The following is a 22518-nucleotide window of genomic DNA, read 5'->3' on the forward strand; positions in this document are numbered from 1 at the left end:
CCAGTTCTATGTATTTGGGTAAGAACTTGTTATTTTTGTATTTAGATTGTAATCGGTTAATAAGGCGCACTAAGTCGGCTTATCCCACACAATTACTAGGATTGTTAGGTTTCTTTCAAATAGACAGAATATGATCTTTATCTTTCTATTAAATGACCTTTGAACCATGTAAAATATTTCAAACGATTTTTTTTACTTTGGTTATAACAATAGGGCGGTCTTTAAACTAATCTTTTAGGATTAAGTTGCCAAGTTTAAATATGTTACTATTGACGTTGATACATAACATGAATAGTGGTGTTTTAAGCCTTGAACCTTGTTAAATTTCCAAAATCAATTTTCTTAAATATCAATTTTCAGTAATTAAACAAAAGAAATGAGGTTTAACGTTCTACTTATCTGAAACCCACCGGCCCAGATTTATTTGAAGATGAATAATGATGATCTTCTCACTCAACTCGAAATTTGAAAACATACAACCTGATTTCTCACTAAAATCTCATTTTCACAAGACTTGAATTTCCATAAAATAGATTGATATTATTGCACTAGAAATGCAAATAGGATAAAAGATAATCACCTCTATCTGTTTTTTTATGGACAAAAAAAGAAAAGAAATTAAAGTTTTATCTTATCCTTATATTAAAAAGAAATTGAACGTGCATAATTTATCAGTGAAACCCGTTCATTTATTTATTCATTCATTTATAAAAGTAAAGCCATTTGCAAGCTTAAAGACGGTAATAAATAGCTTATTATTTCGTCAATTATTGTTTTACGTCATTTTTCATTTGCCATATGTACGGTCATTAAATCATGGTTGTTTTGAATAAACGGAAGATTTATGAGGATTGGATTTGATCCACGTGGTTAGCATGTCGAGTTCAACCAGAAACTTGTCCATACATATAGTAACCTTCACTCAGAACGTTACATGTATACATACACCCATCCTTGCTACCCTAATCGAAAATAAGCATTGTTGTTAGGCAGCTGGCTGCCAGACTTAGTCGTTCTCTGTTTACTGAAAGCCCGAACATACATTTGGTTCACGAGAATGTTTCTATTACCGGTTTCACTGCTGTTGTCACTCATTCATGTCATGTCAAATAGCAATGCCAAGGTCACATGTATAGTACATGATTATGGCCTCAACTGCCCCACGTGATCAGCTTCGTACACGCTTTCATGCATGTTTATAGCTAGTGCAGTGTAGAGCAAACTGATCCACCGGAGAAGATATTACCATAACCTTATGTAGCTTTTAGGACAAGGCCAAGGTTTCTGAGATTAAATATCAAGAATGACAACTTGTCTCGGTAGTCATATTATAATGAACTGTCAACACGATAGGTAGGAATAGTTACAGTAGTCTTTATCCAGAAAATTTACAGTTTTCAATTCAACAGCTGAGATCGAGGTATATCGATCTATTATTATTTCTCTCCTAGGTTCGTAGTTCAAGTTCATCCACAATTATTGTTTTGACTATGGTAGGGAGATAAGAAAACTTTATTCTTCTCGTGGATTAAGAGATTATTACACATTAATCCCATAGATTTATAATGTATTAAAATTCATTATAAGGTACAGAATTTCCTTCGTAATGCTTTTATATATAAATGTTTTTCATTTAATTGCAGGGAAAACAGTTCGTCCCATTTTGTTAAGAATCAACAATTGTTTCAAGGAAACCAACTGGACTCTCATTCATCACCAACAATGCAGACCGTAAGCAGAAGATACCAAGACTCCAATCAAGACGCAAAAGATACCTTTGCAGTTAAAGGACTAATAGCATTAGTCATGTGCATAGTTTATGCTTGTATTTTGTTCTGTATAGCGGCAATAGTTTCAACTGTCTTCACTGTTGTTAAAAATTCAGGTAACCTTAAATTATTTTGTTTATGATCTTTTCATTGTGGAGTTTCGTCATGATCTTCAGGAAAATAGACTGGCGTGGTGCCCTTGGAGTCAATGGTTGGGATGCAATGGTACATGATTCTATAGTCCGAATCTTCGAATTTCCCGGTGTGCGACACTATTTTCTGATAGATGTCGCCCGGGCAATATAGAGGTAGATAAATTCAATGGGGCTAATGAAAACTGTCAGATCTTGGTCCAAAACAGATACATATAATCGTATTTGTGTCCCAAAATGCTTGTGCTTTAAAACAATTATTGTATTTTATCTTTCAGCTAATTCAGTGTGTTTAAAGGTATGGGAAACGGAAAGTACTAAAAACATAGAAGTGCCGAGATCCCTGAGAAACCCAACTCGTTATGGTCAGAAGTGAATGTTCTTTATGTATAAAAACCTATATTCTTTATACTAAGTAAGGTGTGAGTGAACGGTTCGGCTGTGTCCAAAACAAAACATAACTGAAGTTTAATTTTCAAACGAACTTTTGAAATTAAACTGGGAAAAGAGATGTGACGGGGGAGAACGAGATAAGAAACTCACCGCTCCAGTGTAAAAGGAGCTTTACTCAGGGATCTGATTCGTCAGTATTGATCTGTGATATATCACCGAGAATAAACAATTCTAGTGAACTTTGTCATCGGTGTTATAATTATTAATATTTATCATAGTGCTTGCATTATCATATAAGAGGTCTCGTTTTTGGACCTTGTCTCGTGAAGATTAAGAATGTTGTGAGTAAAGTGGATGTATACAATTGATTGCAAAGAAGTACCAAAGATAATTTGTTGACGTATTTCAGTGTTTTCAGCGTTGTTGTTTTTTTTTAAAAATAAAATAATTATAACGGGATAAAGTTTAGTTAATTATCGTTAGATAATATTTATCTGCAAGTATAGTGGTTGTCATCTTTTATCATGCATTATGATTAACATTTTTTTTATCATGTAGGTAATTTGATGGTAGATCTATCAAAATATCTAATAAAGTTGCTATATCACCTTCATTTTAAATGAACTGTTACTAGATGTGTTTGCGTAATTGTTTCATTCTTTTTATACTTAAACATTTATGCTTTAAAACAAGCAGCATTGTTCACAGGTTTAATAACTGTACAGTATGCCGATTTTCTGCCTCTAAAACAATCTAACTGATATTAAAACGGTCGCATGCAGCAATTTTTTTGCATATAAATTGTCTAGCCCTAAATATTGTTTAGCTATGCGTGTTTGTGTGATTGTTGAACAAGTGTTTGCACTAAATTTGACCCCCAGTCAGTAATAAAACATGCTATAGTACTTATAGTTTTGGATGTATTAATTCATGTTCATTGTCAGAAGGTCACTTAACTAGTCAATAAGCCTTCAGGGAAGGATAAAGTAACCATTTTACTTTACAAAAACAGTTGTCGAAACACGAAAACAATATAGCAAATAAAGTGAATTTATGTCAAGATAAAAATCCGTTGTTATGGCATTGGCAACAGTGTATATATGCTTCATTGATAATTATTATGAATATTTGGAGAAAAAAACCCCACCCCATTGTAATATAATATTCTTATGAGCTATATTACACTTTGCCTGCTTTTATGATATTATTAGCTTTGTTGTATTAAAGTGAGATTATATTTTTACAATAAAATAAGTATTTGAAAAAAAAAATCGAATTTCTAAAATGTTTTGCAAATTTGCATGCTAAATCGAGTTTTTAAAATGTTTTGCAGATTTGCATGCTAAATCGATTTCAGTGGGGTAACCTTCCATCCGCCCACCGTTAACACTAGTCTGAAGGCAGTGTTGAACTCGGCAGACTGCCGCATTTGAAGTTGGAGATGGCAGTACCGCCTTTGATTTGCCCAGATCGACAGAAGAGGTGCTTCTCGAATGTTGAGCTCACAACCCGTGGCTTGACCGTATCTTTACTGGTCACTCATCTCAGAAAGCGTGTACGACAGGGTGGAACTGTGCCAGACATGTGACATGTGGCGCATGAATTGAAAATACCGTCTGCTTTCCTTGTAGAATTGGAACCACACTGATCATATCCATGTCGCCTATCGCCATCTTATACACACAACAAGGCTGGGTTGACCATGTTTATTAAGATCTGACCTTAGACTAGAGACGTACCAGTGCGGCACGGAACGTGGCGTCTATCTGAAGCATGGAGTCGGTGTCAATTCGCCTATAGCAGGTCCCCCACGACATCGGTAGCAGCAAACATGCTTTCACTCCGTTCTATTATGTGTCTGCGCTCACTAAACCGCCTGCTTACAGATCTACCTCGACGGGAGATCTTGGTCAAACGCAAATCGTAGCTGTTATCCATCTCTTTGGGCGTCCGAACATGGATATTAACCAGATATCTCTTATCGCCCTCATGGTCACAATCCTCCGTGATCGCTTGCCAGATACTCAAGGCCTGCTTGCTATGTTCAGTCTTATCAGCTGACTCCCTGGGGGAAGGCAATCTGGTTAAAACCCAGATCCTATTTCGTTTCGTTTTTTTATAGTTAAAAATTTCGTTTTACTTGTTTTCAAAACACTAGGGTCTGGGGGAGTTGTTAATTATATAACCCGCGTTCTGGTGAGGGATATTAGTCAATGAAACGGTCTGGTACGGCTAGTTCTTGGCGTACGATGTACGGAACTGTGGGTAAACCACTAGAAACGTCAACGCTGATTGATTTATCAATGTGAGACGTCATAGGGTCAAAAGCCGCTCGTACGACCCCTGACGCGAACTTCCACTACAACCGGTCAGATCTTCGTGTAGTGTAGGCCAACGAAAGTATAAAAAAACGAAATGATAGATCTGTATTTTAATCAGATTGGGGAGATGGTTACCCATGTGCAGGGAACGGGTTAGGACGCCGTATTGGGCTCACGGGCCTCGGTCACTAATTGTGTAATTGTGCATTTTCGTCCAGGGTATTTGTGAAATTGAGGTCATGCCGTGTCTAAGCGCTTGTTCGACTTTGGGAGACCTATGGGGAAACGTGCTCGGAAGTTTGATAGATACGTTGAAGGAACCCCTAACGCTTCCCCTGGCGTACAACTACCCGGGGCCGCTGATTCGTCAGTGAGGCGTGATTTTCCGCGTTGCCTTTTCGTTCCGGCGATGAATAATTTGGCCAAAAATGACGCAAATCGACGAAACTGACTGGGTACAGCGCCTGAATGTATACCTTTTAAATATATGTGCTTTTGAGAGGCAGCCAAAGGAGGTAATCTGATTAAAATACAGAATATTTTGTTTCGTTTTCTTATACTTTCGATGGCCTTCACTACACGAAGATCTGACTGGTTGTAGTGGTAGGTCGCGTCAGGGGTCATACGAGCGGCTTGCGATTCAATGACGTCAGACATTTGATTAACCAATCAGCGTTGATGTTTGTCTTCGCTACGAATTTCTACCCACAGTTCCTTGTACCGCACACCAAGAACTCGCCGCAACAGACTGTTTAAGTGGCTAATGCCGCACATCAACCAGAACGCGGGTTATATAACAACTAGCCCAGGTTAGGAGCAGAACAGTAGGACGTTAAACTCCATTTCATTTCATTTCAACAACTCTTCCAGATCATAGTGTAGTAAAGACAAGTAAAGTGGAATTTTGAACTATATAAAAGGAAACGAAATAGGACCTGTGTTTTAATCAGATTGCCAAAGGAGGCGATGATTTCGATCCGCATGACGTGGCCAGTCTCCTCTTTCTCGGTGCTTACACCTGAGGTTGAATGAAAGTTCTAGGATGCATTTCATGTTTTCCAGGTGGTTTTTCGAGAAAAAAAAACCTACGGGTGGGGCTACCTGACTTGCACATCTGCACAAACTATAAAGATTATCGTCAGGAATTAGTGCATGCACCAGTTATCCAGTATAAGACATGTTTTTATTGGTTATTGGAGGTTATTATACGCCATGCAGCAAGCTATGACGGAGATTTGCCCGGACAGTGATGCTACGTCCTACTCTTGAGTCTTATTTCGAGCTCCAACTGTCAAGGGTTCTTTGACCTGCACAATCCAATACGTTCCGTCTTGCTCCAGCCACAGTAGTGGGCGTCCTAAGGCCTTCCTTTGAGCAAGTTTTGTAGTCATTTGACAACAAAAAAGTTACTGGCCTATAACTCCCTTAATTTCCAATTACACTGACCCCAAACTGTACTGGACATAGCTGAATATATAACAAACCAATTCCCATTGAAATAAAGGTGAAACCTTGCCGTATAATTATATGATTTGATTAAATCCAACTGCTATGCGAAATCTCTGTTTGTTTTATAATGCCCGCCGAACCAGAATCACGTGATGTCATGTTACTCGAAAATGCAGAAAAACTGTTCGGTCCACTCTTCACTATTTGTAACATAATTACTTATTTCCATGCAAACTGTGATGATGTGTGTTGAAAATTTTGCAATTGAACCTAATTTTACTTGCTCAACACCTCGAATAGTGCATCTTCAGTAGAAGGCATGATCTCGCTTTAACTACGTACATCGTATCAAGGCCTTCACGTAATACCCTGCATATTGCGGCACTAATTTCGATTGGGTACAAGCCCTATCAGATTCCTCGATCGTCGCGAATACCAAGTCTCACGCTTTCAAGCTAAAATGTCTACCTGTGATAATCGAGTTGCAAAGTTCAAGGTTCATTCAATGTCAAGGTTTCCGTGGAGGTCGCGATGTCACAAACTCTGATTGGGCGCTACTGCTCACGTGTCTGTAGATAACATAGCTATAAGTTTGGGAATTGTGAAGTAAACAAGCAACGGCCAGATGTTGTGAAACTCGCAGTCGTTGCTTCAGGAACATCCGAATAGTGTATCAATTGCAGCCGTAGATAAGAATTATCACGGCTATAAACTGCAGCTACGGGACCTCGGATTTTTGTCCCAGTCGAACGACTATACGTTGACCCTTGCCTCCGTCCTACACCACCAAGGGGGAACCCCGCCAGAAAATCCGGATGATTAACTTTCTCCGCCCACACAGGATCGAACACGGGACCCCCAAGTTAGTAAACGAACGTCTTACTCACTGAGCCAAAGTGGCTCCCTCATATACAGACTTACATATACTTATAGATGTTAATCAGCTTTCGCCCAGTTAACATCTAAGCCAGTTTTCAGTTTTCCAGTCTACAAATGAAATGAAAAGGGGGTTTAACGTCCTACTGTTCTGTTCCAACTGGGCTATAAAAAGTCTACAACCATGGACCAAGTAAACAGAGTTTAAAGTTACGCGGAATCCTCGGCAGAGAAGAAATCACCATGAAAGGGGCCACAATAGCCCATGTCTTTCACAGGAAAATGCACCAAATAGTCAACCTAATTTAACACAACATCAGGTTACGACCTTTAGGTCACCTACTCCGAGGTATTTATTATACTTCGAAAAGGTTTTATCGCAGATATTATTTCCCGAGAATATGCCTACCTTACATTATAAACTGTTCGAAGGTGAATCAATTACCATGCCAAAAATGCATCGCTGACGTTTATTTCTCGACACAATTGAAATAAACGCGAAAGGCATTTTAAAAGCCCATTTGGGCTCTTACTTATGGCGCGTCTGGAAGAAAGGAACGTCTACTAAGGGACACCACTCATGACAACAAAATGGCGAATGTGTGGCATGGAATACGATTTCTTGCTAGATTTTCTCTAAATTGTACTAAAAAAGATAACATTAATGGTAAATTATAATCTATAGACCCTCTGAACTTGGTGATAACAATACTGGATTAAAATGTATTCCACTATTGTCACATATTTGGTTTTAGTTAGCAATAATAGCATCGTATGAAAGATGACCCTTGCCTTGCCTTTTCTTTGATTTGTTTAAATTTATATAATATTGAACATAACTTTGTAACACAAACAAAATATGAATCAATTCTTTCACCCACGTATGTAGTTAACCCTGTCAATGTACGCAAGTAACGGGCCAAAAATTTGACCTGTCACATTGCTTCATGTCGTATTTCAGTGTTGTACGTACTACATAATCAATTTTGTCAGTTTATTGTCATCGTCCAACTCGTCAGAGAAGTCATAATTGATGTCCCACAACAAACGCCTTCAATGCAACGTCTTGCAGTTTCTGGCTTCATTGTGGGGGATGCCATTTTTAAAACGAATGAAATCAAGGCTGTGCAACTGTCAAGGGAGTAAAATTGCGCCATCGAGTATCACGTGATAGGAATAACCATATATTTGCTGGGGAAATCTCTCCCGCTGTCTGTCTTGTCGTATACGAAAAACAGGCCAATTTACATGGTAACGAAGGGTTGTTCGCCCGTTTTCTAAGCATGGCGACCTCCTGGTAACCCAAATGACCATTTACCACTTATCACCAACCCTGAATTATCGGTACTACGTTTTCACAATAGGACTTACCGTTGCTTACTCCATGGTAAAGAGAGATATCATTCACGGGTAATCTCTTTGTGCCTCAAGCAGGTTTTTTCACGAAATTAAAAGCATCAGTCGGTAAATTCCATCATTGAATAACAGTAAAACTCACTGTTTGACAAACCAATGAAAGCTGTCCAGTAAAACAGGTTTATCCAAAATATAACATTTACCTACAGCTAAGTACACCTCTAACGACACAATATTGGAATAGGATGACCTATATATGACATCTTAAAAATTGAAATGTAATATAATTTTTAAATTTTATGTAATATTCCAGTGTTTTCGACTGAGTCTGTTGGAACATATAGAACCAAATATAAATGTTTTAGGAAACCTTAGATATGTACTATAATTAACATTGAAAGTAAATAAAAAAAACTTTGTTTCGTGTGGAATCCTGCTCGTAATGTGATTCGCTGAAGTTCAACTTTAGCCAATCAAAGTCATTTCCTGTTAGATGCTTTGCGTTTGCTTGTTGGCGATAGATTTGTTTCGAAATCTTGTAAAATGGATAGTAAAAAAAGAGTTTGTGTGAAATAAGTGGATTGGATATATATATAAGTTTAATGTGCTGGGTTAGCAGTGAAAATAATTGAACTTTTTGAATTTAACCGTCCAGATATTATGTCTCAGAATATCAAAGAGTAACATCAACTGTTGATGGACAGTGCACATTTTAAAAATCTTGGGATATGGGTTGCTTAAGCTGCCCTTGTTATTAATATAAATATTTGAAAGAAACTATAACTACTTGAATTTGATTTTTCTCTGTGGTAAAAATTTACTTTTTCAGGTTTGGTTAGACAATTTGGACATTTGAGCATAACACAACAATTTATGCCAACATACTGTGCAAGATCAATGTTATTAAAACATATCGCTTCTCAGAACACTTTTATTGAGTCATCATATTCCATAAGCACAGCTAATAGTAACTCACCAGTGCCATCGGAATCAAGGTATAGTTTTTATACGCCCACATGGAAATGTGGTTGTATATTGTCGTCACCCCCATCTGTCGTCCACAATTTCTTGTTAACACTCTACGGACTATATTTATCATCAGATTGTTTTGAAATTGATATATGTTGTTTACATTAGTGAGATGAAGAATCCTATTTGATTTCAATAATTTGCGTTAATTTCTTATAGAGTTATGCCCTTTTTTCACTTTATTTCACCTTGTGACAAAAATTATCATCCAATCTGTATGAAATTTATATGTATCGTTTAATTTAGTGAAACCAAGAATCCTATTGAATTTCAACAATTTCCGTTAATTATGTCTAGAGTTAGGCCCTTGTTTCACTTTGTAGAACCCTGTGAACGCTTTAACAGCAAAAGTTAACATCCAATTTGTATGACATTTATTTGAATTATTTGAATTACTGAAACGAAGAATCCTATTGTTGTTTACATTAGTGAGATGAAGAATCCTATTTACCTTCAATATATTCCATAAATTTCTTCTAGAGTTATGACCCTTGATTCACTTTGTTACACCTTGTGAACACTCGAATGACAAAAATTATCATCTGATCTATATGAAATTTATATGCATCATTTGAATTATTAAAAAAAAGAATCCTATTGAATTTCAGCAATTTCCGTTAATTTTTTTTCGTGAGGAATGGCCATTGTTTCACTTTGTTGCACTTTGTGAACGTTCGAACACAAAAGCTATCATGATCTGTATGAAATTTGTATGCATCATTTAAATTATTGAAACGAAGAAGCCTATTGAATTTCAGCAATTTCCGTTAATTTCTTCTAGAATTATCACCCTTGTTTAACTTTGTTGAACCTTGTGAAAGTTCGAATGATGAAAGGTATCATCCGATCTGTATGAAATTTATATGCATCATTTAAATTAGTGAAACGAAGAAGACTGTTGAATTTCAGCAATTTCCAATAATCACTTTTCGAGTTTGGGCCATGTTTTACTTTGTTCAATAATGTGAACGCTTGAACGACAAGTCATCATCCGATCTATATGAAATTTATATGCCTTATTTAGATTAGTAAAATGTAAAAGGCTGTTGAATTTCAACAATTTTTTGCACATTACTTCCAGAGGTAAGGCCTTTGTTTGAGTTATAGCACCTTGTGAATCCTCAAAGGACGAAAATTAGAATCTGATTGTATGAAATTTTCTTGTAAATGCCCCTATTATCTACAAAAGATTAAATATGCAACAACTTTGTTGACCGCTCAGACGATTTAGCTGCTGTGGGTGTATGTTTCATTGCTTGGCAACCTATCTTTAAAAATTATAAATGTGGCATGTCCTTGGTTCGACTAAGAACAATTTAAAAAATTTGAAATCTGGTTCTCACTTGTGTCTGATAGGTAGGCAGAAACTCTGCTATTCTCCCTTTCTTATAACATACGTTACTGTAAAAATGAAACAGGTGTTAGTCTTAGAATAACCTTTAAGAAATATAAAGTATCCCATTTCATTATATTAATAGTCTTTTAACAGCTTTTCAAAATAATGCAAGATAACGGTCCAAGTGAATATAAATATGTGAGCTTTTGGCTTGATTTGAATTTGATTTTCTTTTCTTTCACAGTTTGGATACGACATCAGATTATACTGTAATAAAGAAGCAAAATAAAGGTATGATTATCGCTGGCAAACTACAATATTTATGACAAGATGCATGTCTGAAATTATCATTCAATATATAGTATTCACAAAGATATGATAAACAGAAAATTTGTCAACATTTGATCTGCAGACTATAAAACCGGATATGGTCCAACAAGCAGGTGCCACCTATAATCTTTTTAAACAGATTAAATCCAAGCCACTATATTATCCACTGTTGATATTTTGATTTTATTTTCTTAATTAAGCCGCAGTTAATTAATTATTTGTTTCTCACGACCCGCATGTCCGTTTTCATCCGTAATAATTACGCCCACACTGGTTACCGTTGGGTTTTCAATTACCAAGTAACTGACATTAGTTATTGCTGAAATAGAAACAGTATTAAACTAAAAAAATTAAATTTTATCTCAATAATTATTAATTAATAATTACCTCATGTAGCATGTATGTTTCACAAACTCAGGTCATGAGAAACTGACAATTAATTAACCGCGGCCTTACATGTTAAATAATCAATTTTAGTGTTGATTATAAGATAATTTCTGAAAACTGTAAATGGCCATCAGCTGCTTAAGGTAGAATCTGTTAAAACCAGATTATGGATATGTATGGTTCGAGTCTCAAACAGTCAATGGAAAGATTAAGCTTTTTTTTTTTCATTTCGAGCTCAAAAGTAAGATTCAGTTTCATTAATATTTCAGGAGAAATTATTCAAAATATAAACACAGCTGTAGAAAATAAAGAAAGTAGATTATTTGCTGTTGTTCATGTTTGTGGTAAACAATATAAAATAACAACAGAAGATATTATTATGATAAAACTGTGGTTTGATCCTACCATTGGTGATAAAATCCGATTAGAAAAAGTGAGTAAAATGTTTAAACATTGTTTCATTGTTTTTACCATAGATAGATATGGACTAAAATGTAGTTTTTATGTTGTAATTAAGTACGGTAAAATAGAATCAAAAACATGTACAAAAAGCTGACATGATCTAAAGATGATAAATTTGATGATGTATTGGATATTCCAGTAAGTATTCTCTATGGGTTGCATGCTACAGTAAAAAATAATTTTTCTTTGCTTCAGGTATTAATGGTTGGTGGTAAAGATTATACCTTGGTTGGTCGACCTATTTTAAGGTAGCTCTAATAGTTTTAATTTCTGAATTGTATTGAAATAGTAAAGGACTGATCTATATGAAGAGTCCAGGGAAACAATCGATCTAAGTCACATTTTTGTCTTTTCGCATAAAAGGCAAAACAAACTTCTGGACGAGAATGCTTGACGCAAACAGAACAATGAATGGGTTTAATTACAACTTCAAAATGATGTTTAATACGAATCATAATTACCAGTGCAACAACTGATTTCCACTTTTCAGCCAAATAAAGGGTACGATGGACGTATTTGTCTGGGAGGCCATTTCAGAAGGGCCTCGGTTTGATGTGACTCTGATCGTTTTTACCTGAAATTGATTGTTTCACAGAAAGCTTACACAATTTGCTACCAGATGGTGCCATTAACTGGGGTTTGTTGAAAAAGTGACTTAGATCGTTCTTCCCCGGGGCTCTTCATATATAATATGATGGTTTTTTTATGTGCAGGACATGAAATCTCATTTCATTTCTTTGTGGGATATAGGATATTAATTTGATCTCCCCACAATTAACTTGTTCACGGTATATATGGCTCACATGATTTTAGTACAATGGATCATTAAGACGGCGGGGGGGTTGGATGGCCGAATGGTTCGTGCGCGCTGTATCATAAAGCCTGTCATTGAGTCAGCTGGCGTGGTTTTGAATCCCAGGTTGTACGTGACAAGGAGTAGGGTAGCCTGTCCAACCTCATGGGTTTTCTCCGGGTCCTCCGGTTTCCTCTCACTGCTAAAGACCCCTACGCGCAAGCGAATTATTGAAATAAAATTAAACCAAATGTTTGTGTGGAGTGGACGTAAAACCCCATATCTCTCTCTCTCTCTCTCTCACTCATTAAGCCGGCTATTACCTCAGAATTATGTCAAATCTAATATGTGACGAGTTTCTAAGGTCAGAAGTATTTTTTTTCAAATCCGCAACACGGTTCTGCGATAACTCTTCGTCCATCACAATGATTATTGACGACCACGTAGGTTATTGTTGATTCTAGACTATCTCTCGTTGTTGTTTCAATATTCAAGAAACTTTCATTTTTGGGCAAATATTTAAAAAAAAAGGAAATTCTATTATGATAAAATGTTTTTGATGTCAACCATCTTGAAAAAAATTTTTGCTTCCTCTGCACCACCTTTGTGGGTTTGATTTAGCAAAGCAGTGAGTAACGCAATACTCTAGTCACTAAATTTATGTTTCTTGTAACCAATATACACCGATCATTACATGAAATGTTATGTCAAATTAAGCCTCAATATATCAAGATTAAATTTTGGTGCTAAAAGATATGAATATTTCTATTTCAGTCGTGACAGTGTAAAGATAGAAGCTACTGTCGTGGAGAAGACATTGTCACATTATCGAGTCAAATATAAATATAGGAAAAGAAAGAGAGTGAGACGTTTCAAATGTTAGTATATTGTATCAGAATGATTTTTATATGCCCACAACAATTTTATGGCCCTTGTTTCACTTTGTTGAATCTTGTGAACGCTCTAACAACAAAAGTTATTACAGGGTCGACGCAAGCAATTCTTGATTGGGGTGTGGGGGGGGCTAACGTCCTAGGTCCTTTGGCAAAGGTCCAGAAGCTCTTTGGGATATAGACGTTTCTGGGCAATTTCTGGCTAATAAAATTACTCAGCAATGAAGTTAAATTTCATTTCTTTTCTAACTCCCTTACCATGAAAACACAATCTATGGTGGTTTAATCCTGTGATGCTGAACTTGACAAATATATGCATAATAATACCAAGTCTGTGGAAACTCTAAGAGTTCACAATTTTTAGCCGATTTTGATCAAACTTATAATGTATGTTTATTACCGAAAGATCTCAGTTCCGTCTGATATTGGCGCATATAGGACCCCCACTTCCTGGATTATGGCCCCTGATTGCACGAACAATCACATTTTAGTTTGTGGATCCTTTAGAACTAATAGTTTTGATATGCCCACGTGGAAATGTGGATGTATATTGCTGTCGCCCTGTCCGTCTGTCAGTCCGTCCGTCCGTCCATCCGTCTGTCCAACATCCACAATTTCTTGTGAACTCCAAAAGTTATCATCCAATTGTTATAAAATTGATATTATGTTTTTTACATTAGTGAGATGGAGAAGCCTATTTAATTTCAATAATTTCCATATATTATGTCTAGAGTTATTGCCCTTGTTTCACTTTGTGAATACTCTAATGACCTTGACAAAATCTGCAGTGGCTTTAATATTTAGATCTGACTGCGATACCCATGTTGTAAACTATCCAGCGGTTCGAATTTTTTATTCAATTTTGATGAAACTTAAAATATATATTTATATCCCAAAGATCTGGGTTCCTTTCGATACTGGCACGTATTGGACCGTAACTTTCTGGATTATGACCCCCTGATTGTACGAAATATCACGTTTTTAGCTTATGGGCCCTCTAGAGGTCACAATTTGTATCTTATTTTCAAAACTGTTTCAATATATCACCATTACACCATAATTGTTTCCTGAAAATCGGAATGAAACTTCCCCGTCAAATAGCCAGTCCCCTTTACAAAGATAGTATAATAAAAGCATGTAACACCCAGGTTGTGGACCATCTAGAGGTCACAATTTTATCCAATTTAGATGAAACTTAAAACGAGTATCACTAGTACTTGGGTGAGGTCAGTTTTTGTGCCCATCTGCCCCTACCTTTTACACAAAATGTGAAATATGAATGAAGCTTGTGGACCTTTTACGATGAAACTTAAACTGTGTGTTAAGGATCAAAAGTTCTTGGATGAGTTCGACTTTGGTAGCATCAGACCTTACATTCTAGAGCTATAGCCCCTGCTTTTCACGCAAAATTTGAAATATGTACGGATTTTGTAGGCCCTCCAGGGGGGCTACCATTGTTGTCCCATTCTGATGAAACTTAAATATGTAAAGGATCAAAAGATCTTGAATGAGAGGATGGGACTACATTGTTGCACCTTGTGAATGCTCTTACATCAAAAGTTATCTGCCGATCTGTGTGAAATTGATATGCGTCATTAGTAAACAGAAACCATGAACCATATTTCACCAATTTACAATAATTACTTCTAGAGTTATGGCCCTTGTTTCACTTTGTTCAACTTTGTTAATGCTCGATTGATGAAAGTTATCATCAGATATGTATGAAATTTATATGCATCATTTAAATTTGTGAGATGGAGGTCTATTGAATTTCAGCAATTTCCGTCAATTATTTCTAGAGTTATGGCCCTCTTTTTGCTTTGTGAATGTTTGAATGACAAAAGTTATAATCCGATCTGTATGAAATTTCTATGCATTATTATTTGAATTACTAAAACGAAAAAAGCTGGTCGAATTTCAACAGTCCCGCCTACTCCCCTTTTATATGCTGGAACTGTTAAAATACTTTTGACATCTGGAATGTAACTGGGATTGACTTAGTGAAACAGTTATGGTTAAAAAACGTTGTTGAGCGTGATTGAATCCAAACTTTTCATTTTATGTTGTTAAAATAAAGATTATATGGCCTTTACATGTTGATCTATATTTATTTCAGTATCAAGAAATATTCATACTATGATGGTTATTAACAGTATTGAAGTGAATCCTATTAAGAGTTAAAGAAACCCAAAAGTGATATGGAAAGCTGCTAAGTGTGATCCAGATTATATTTAAAGTAGTTTATAGTGGTCATTTGTGATGAACTCGAAAAGAAAGACATACTTATGACTTTGTGAGATGGACTGAATATAAAACTTAGTTTATAGCTGTGCATAAAATACTTATTAAAGTATGACCAGTGATGTTTTAAAATTCTTATTTCATCAAACACCAAATAAAAAACACATAGATATTGATGAGTAAACTGTGTTATAATCCATATCATATTGATAAATTTTGAATGCAAAATAGATTTAAATACATGTAGATGAAGTAGGAAAAGGTACATGCATTTACATTTACTACCTGTGTGTAGTATTCTACAGTTGACAAACTATTATTATCTTTTTTCAATAGCTAAAATATAGATACTGTATGACAAGAAATTAATGCAAGCTATATGCATTTGTCTTCTATAAAAATTGAAATTTATCCTTGAGTAGTTACCCCAATGTCAAACCTAACACTCCTCTAAAACAAAATAATCAACAATAACTAATTAGATAGGAGGCTACTCAATGCTGCTGATAACATAACAGTAGTGTAATTATCTAATAATTGATATTACCTTTTCTTTGTTAAAGATGAATTATGTAAGAGCTACGTAAATCTGCCTCTTGCAGGTCTTTATTTTTAGATTCAAATGTTATATAAACTATCAATCACACATGACAAGCCCATAATCTACTCTCTAGAGCATCGGATGGCAGAGATTTAAGTGGATTAAATTATAAAATTGGATAGTCAAGGCTAAGTCTCATTTGTCCAGTACTGTTGCTACGATAATAAACAGGTTGTATGTGACAAGGAGTAGGGTCGTCTGTCCAACTTCGTGGGTTTTCTCCGGGTCCTCCCACTGCTAAAGACCCCTAGCGAATTGTTGAAATAAAATTAAACCATATTTTAGTCCCGAAATGACCTGGTTTGTTTCAAGTGGACGTTAAACCCCATTTCTCTCTCTCTCTCTCCGTCTCTCTCTCTCTCATGATAATAAATTATCTAAGCTACATCTTTCATATCTTAGCTAAGAATAAAGTAATGTGAATGAAATTTTCAACTTATTAGTGTTTCAGACCTTTGGTCGTAACGCGTATTGTTTTCGTAATTTTTTTTTATTATTTTTGACGAACAGGAAGTGTTTTATGGATGGGACAAAAAATAATCTCAGATTGCCCATATCTCGGTTATTTCTCAACGGATCTTCTTCGGGTTTTGACGAACATGAATTGTTTTACGAATGGGACAAAACATAATCTCAGATTGCCCATATCTTGGTTATTTCCCAACGGATCTTCTTCAGGTTTTCATTTTTGGATTCTTTGGATGAATCCCATATGGGCTCTCTCACTGATGGTTTTTAGAAATTTGGAAGTTCACTCAATTAATATTAGCATCAAAGATTTGCGAAAGTTTTCTTCATCATTTTTTCGACATTCAAGATGGCATATCTCCGTCACTATTTGAGGTATCAAGTTGGAACTTGGTAGGAATAAGGAACACTTCGATGCCTTCAAAATGGCATTTTAAAAAATTTTGTGACAGCTTCTGGAAACTTCCAGAAAATACTGAGGCCTTCCTATTTTTCCCGAACATGAATAGTTCTCTCCATCAACCGATCTGTATGAAATTTATATGCATCATTTAAATTAGTAAAACAAAGAATCCTATTGAATTTCAGCAATTTCCCGTTAATTACATCTAGAGTTATGACCCTTGTTTCACTTTGTTGAATCTTGTGAATGCTCTAATGACAACAGTTATCATCCGATCTGTTTAAAATTTATATTCATCATTTAAATTAGTGAAACGAAGAAGCCTATTGAATTTCAGCAATTTCCGCTTATGATGCCGTGAGTTGTGGCCTTGTTTCACTTTGTTGTACCTTGTGAATGCTCTGATGACAAAAGTTATTATCCGATCTGTATGAAATTTATATGTATCATTTAAATTAGTAAAACGAACAAGCCTATTGAGTTTCAGCAAATTTCCGTTAATTACATCTAGAGTTATGGCCCTTATTGTTTCACTTTGTTGAATCTTGTGACCGCTCGAACGACAAAAGTTATCACCCAATCTGTATGAAATTCATATGCATCATTTAAGTTAGTGAAATGAAGAATCCTATTGAATGTCAGCAATTTCAGTCAATTACTTCTAGAGTTATGGCCCTTGTTTTACTTTGTTGAACCTTGTGAACGTTCGAACGACAAAAGTTATCATCAATCTGTATGAAATTTATATGCATTATTTGAATTAGTAAAATGAAAAAGCCTGTCAACAATTTCTGTAGATTACTTCCAGTCTTATGACCCATGTTTTAGTTTTTAGAACCTTGTGAATCCTCAAACGACGAAAATTATAATGTTATCTGTATGAAATTGTCTATTTAATGCCCCTAATTACCTACAAAAGAATAAATATGCGACAACCCTTGTCAACTGCTCGTACGATTTAGCTGATGTGGGCTTATGTTTTGTTGCCTGGCAACCTATCTTAAAAATAGACAAAAAAATGTCATATGGTGGTGTTAGCCCAGAAATTATCTTTCATTTCAAAGACCTTGTTCGATAACATTTTGAACCGCTTGGTCGCCATATTGGATTTTACAAAAAAAATTCAAATCAATATTCAGCCGCCATTTTAATTCCGATTTTCAAAATCTTTTTATTTGTATTGAACCTACATCAAATGGCAACAATAATTAAGGAGTCTATTTTTGAATTTCGATTTTGTTTACTTCTGGTTTCACTCTTTGTTCGAATTTTCACCTTCGAGATGGTGACCTAATCTTTCCATGACCCTTAACCTTTGTATGTATGATGACCCTATTGTCTACTAACAATTAATATAAAAAAGTTCAGTCATGAAGTATAACTTCGGTTTTATTAAGCGTTCAAAATGACAGGTTTTTCCACTTTAATAAGGATTGGATATTACTATACTCAATAATTTATGATGTAACTTGAATGTTGATGTGACATGGCGTGATGTGATGTGATGTGACATTCCAAAACATGTCAGTACTCCTTAGGATTTCTAGTTCATTTTTCATTATCTATTTTTGAACTATTATAGCAAGAAAGGCTAGCTCTTAATATATCTTAAATAATGCATCTTTAAAGGCAACAACCCCAACCATTTTCTAAGAATAGACTTGGGTGAGGTGGGTCACATTAATTGCAATACATATTTGAAACTCAATCTGGTCGCATAAATTTCTTGATACATTGATTTCTTGCTTTACAGGTGATATTAAAAAATTATGTTCTTTCCAAAAAAGATTCCATAATTACAGGTGAGCCATGGTGGCTCAGTGAGTCAGCATATAAAGTTCCCTGGAATTTTCCAGCGTGGTTTCCCCTCGTCAGTCATTTGGATGGGGACAAAAAACTGGGGTAACATGTACACGTTGGCGTGCATGTAAAAAGAAATTGGCTGTTGGAATAAAATTGCTTGCTGGCAAAATTTCCCTCAAAGCACACTGTCTTCATTAGCCTGGTCAGTGCAGAAAAATAGGTTATACCTACTATTTCATTTGTCCCTCGCTTTTCGAAGAAAGTATTTAACGTTTTAAAACCTAACTTCTTTATGGAATCAACGACAAATCTAAACTTGGGCACCCAAACCATTTTTATGTTTGTTTTACAATGCTCTACCCCTGAGTGTTCCAACTTTGGATTTATATTGAGCCTTTTAACCCTCTCACAGCTGTTACGTCAAAACCTTGTCTATATATACTATCCCTTTATTGTTATGACAAGTAACAATGTTACAAACCAACCAAAGGCATCCTTGTTAGCAAAATTCTGGACACCAGCACTTCAATCTAAATGATCAGTTGTCAAACCTCTGTACAACCCCGGTAAGCGAGCTACCGATCCCGGTAACAAATTCGCAAACCCCGCCAAGTTGTCAAACCTCTGTACAACCCCGGTAAGTGAGCTACCGACCCCGGTAACAAATTCGCAAACCCCGCCAAGAGGCTAACCCCGGTAACCCCGCCAATTAGTAACAATGGAAATCCCATCAGTCTGAAGAGTTCAATACAAACGAAACGAGTCGCTGACACTCAGGATAACTAAGTCTTCATAGCCGCTCTTATCTCTTAGACTTAAAATGGGTTCGTTTGTCTGTCTGTCTGCCCGTCACACTTTTTGGGACACAATAACTCTTCTTCTAATTGAGCTAGAATGTTCAAACTTGGTGTTGGTGTTTATTAGATCAATGCCTTGATAAGCAATTTGATTGGTTGATGCTTTGGGACACGATAACTTTAGTTCTAATTAAGTGAAAATGATGAAATTTGGTGTATAGTTTTATTACATCAATACCTTGACTAAGTTCGATAATGAGCATTTTCTTCTTAGGGTAAGCAGAACGATAAGCAATTTGATTGGTCAAGACTTTGGAACACAGTAACTCTCATTCTAACTTAGCTACAATGTTCACACTTGGCGTAGATGTTTATTAGGTGAATGCCATGATGGAGTTCGAAGATGAGAATTTTCTGCTTACAGTAAGCAGATATAAGCAATTTGATTGGTTGTTGCTTTGGGACGCGATAACTTTAGTTCAAATTAAGTGAGAGTGCATGAGGAAACTTGGTGTATAGTTTTATCACATCAATACCATGAGTAAGTTCGATAATGAGCATTTTCTGCTCAGGGTAAGCAGAGCATTAAGCAATTTGGTGATAAACATTGTCTGCTTACGGTAAGCAGAGATAAGCAATCTGATTGGTTGAAGCTTTGGGGCATGATAACTTTGGTTATAGATAAGTTAGAGTGATGAAACTCCGAGTATAGATTCATCATATCATTACCTTGACTAAGTTCGATGATGAGAATTGTCTGCTTAGGCTAAGGATCGATAAGCAATTTGATTGGTTAAGACTTTGGAAGATAACAACTCTGCTTTTAATTGAGGTAGAATGTTTAAACTTGATGTAGATGTTCAGTAGGTGAATGTCTTGGCTGAGCTCAATGATTAACATTTCCCTCTAAAGCTAAGCTGAGCTAAGCGATTTCATTGGTCGATGCTTTTGGACAAGATAACTTTGATTCTATCTGATAGAGAGTGATGAAACTTAGTGTATAGTTGATAATCAGTTTGATTGCTTGATACTTTTGAAAAAAATAAATGTACGATTAATTAATATGTGTCATCTATTTATTTTAGGATTTGGGCGGGGGACATCAGCCTCACTGTTGGCTTGTTCAGATAATATTGAATATATTTTTTGTGGACATTGACACTAGACTCGCACTGGAATTTCCCCTCATTTTAACCCTAGTATGGACCATAAAACTTTTTCCAGCCCTTTTTCCATGTTTTAATGGTATGCATGAAGGTTAAAATAGTCAGTCTATTGGGCTTGTACAGGTAACTTTGAAAAATATAAATTACTGTCTTAATTTAAGTCTCATAATGACAAGTGTATTGTTTAATGGGACATTCGACCCATTAAGTCCTTCCCTGTTCATGGTGGTGATGGTTAATTTGATGACAATATAATACCAATCTGTAATTGTCATTGTATACATATTGAATTCCATTGTTGTTCATAATGACACCTCTCCTGATGCAAAAGGGGATGTTTTTTTTTTTATAAGCCCACATTTTCATGTGTACGTACATTTCATTAGCTTTCCAAATACAACACAAATTTTTCCGATTACCATTGATCAAATAGGCTACAACAAATAAATACCCCAGTTAAACACACTCTGATAAATAATAAAAAAAATCTTTATCTACATAATATTAAGAAAATTAGAGTTTGCTGTAGCTAGAAAATCCCTATTTATGATTGTATGTTGTATTTGATAAAATATCCATATACGGGTGTCAAAAATAAAGACTGAAAGTATTTTTTTTTATTAAAATACAAATACATCTAAATACGTATTTGACCATAACCCTGGCAGAGGTTGGGGTGGATGGAGGAAGGAATGGGGTTTTGCATGAAGTTGTTTTCGAAATGTCCATTCAATAATTAAATCGAAGTTGAGATGAATAACATATTATTCAATTTTCGAGTGATAAATTACAATTATCACTAAAAAAAACGACCATTTGTTAATCATAACTTTATTGTCTCTAATCCATCGAAATGGCGTTTCCCAGCTTCTAATTTTAAAAATTTTCCGGGTCCCCCTTGCATGCTCATGCCTGTGGCATTCGATGTGGGCGGCTCCAGTTTACCTTGAACACACTTGCAGAAAATTGGGCGCCCCCGCCCCCCGAAATTTTTTTTTGCACGACGCCCCTGAGTTTTGATCCAAAGATAAGTTAGTCTGGATTAAGACTAGCAATTATTTCCCCTAATTTCATGATAGTAAAGATGGAGATTGTATACTTATAGCAGTTCGTTTAAACATGGCAATTTTGGTTGAGTTTTTAATTTATAATTTTAGAAGAGTGTTTGAATTTACATTTTCTGCCACATTTTGTTTGAGACAGAAAGATCAAGAAGTACACATACATGAATTAACGAAATCACCTTAGAAAATGATGTCTGCACACTCACAGCCAATACGGCAATAGATTCCTCTAACAAGGCCTAGTTGAAAATCAAAACAGTCAAACTCTTCAATAGTTTATGTTGGGCTCATTGTGATTACAAATTTTAAAAAAACTGTCATATAGGCCTGAAATATCTTGGCGTTAACAGCAAAGTCAATAAGGAGAGAATTACTAGTCTTATTCCCGATTTCTTTAAAAAAAATAGGTGATTTACAGAGTTATTTCCC

At 35.6% G+C, this 22518-nt stretch overlaps 1 long non-coding RNA gene and 1 other non-coding gene across 2 annotated transcripts; both read left to right on the top strand.

Annotated features, from left to right (window-relative positions):
* The first annotated feature begins 1171 nt into the window (after nt 1–1171).
* Nucleotides 1172–3566, top strand: LOC126811599 (uncharacterized). Its single transcript, XR_007675658.2, has 3 exons — nt 1172–1353; nt 1644–1885; nt 2200–3566. It is a non-coding gene; the product is annotated as an uncharacterized LOC126811599 (long non-coding RNA).
* A 3949-nt stretch (nt 3567–7515) lies between these two features.
* LOC126811597 (uncharacterized) lies at nt 7516–10972 on the top strand. The gene is made up of 3 exons (XR_008786165.1): nt 7516–7627; nt 9146–9311; nt 10926–10972. It is a non-coding gene; the product is annotated as an uncharacterized LOC126811597 (transcript).
* Nucleotides 10973–22518: the final 11546 nt, after the last annotated feature.

Source organism: Patella vulgata, chromosome 2, assembly GCF_932274485.2.
Source record: "Patella vulgata chromosome 2, xgPatVulg1.2, whole genome shotgun sequence".
Classification (NCBI taxonomy): Eukaryota; Metazoa; Mollusca; class Gastropoda; family Patellidae; genus Patella; species Patella vulgata.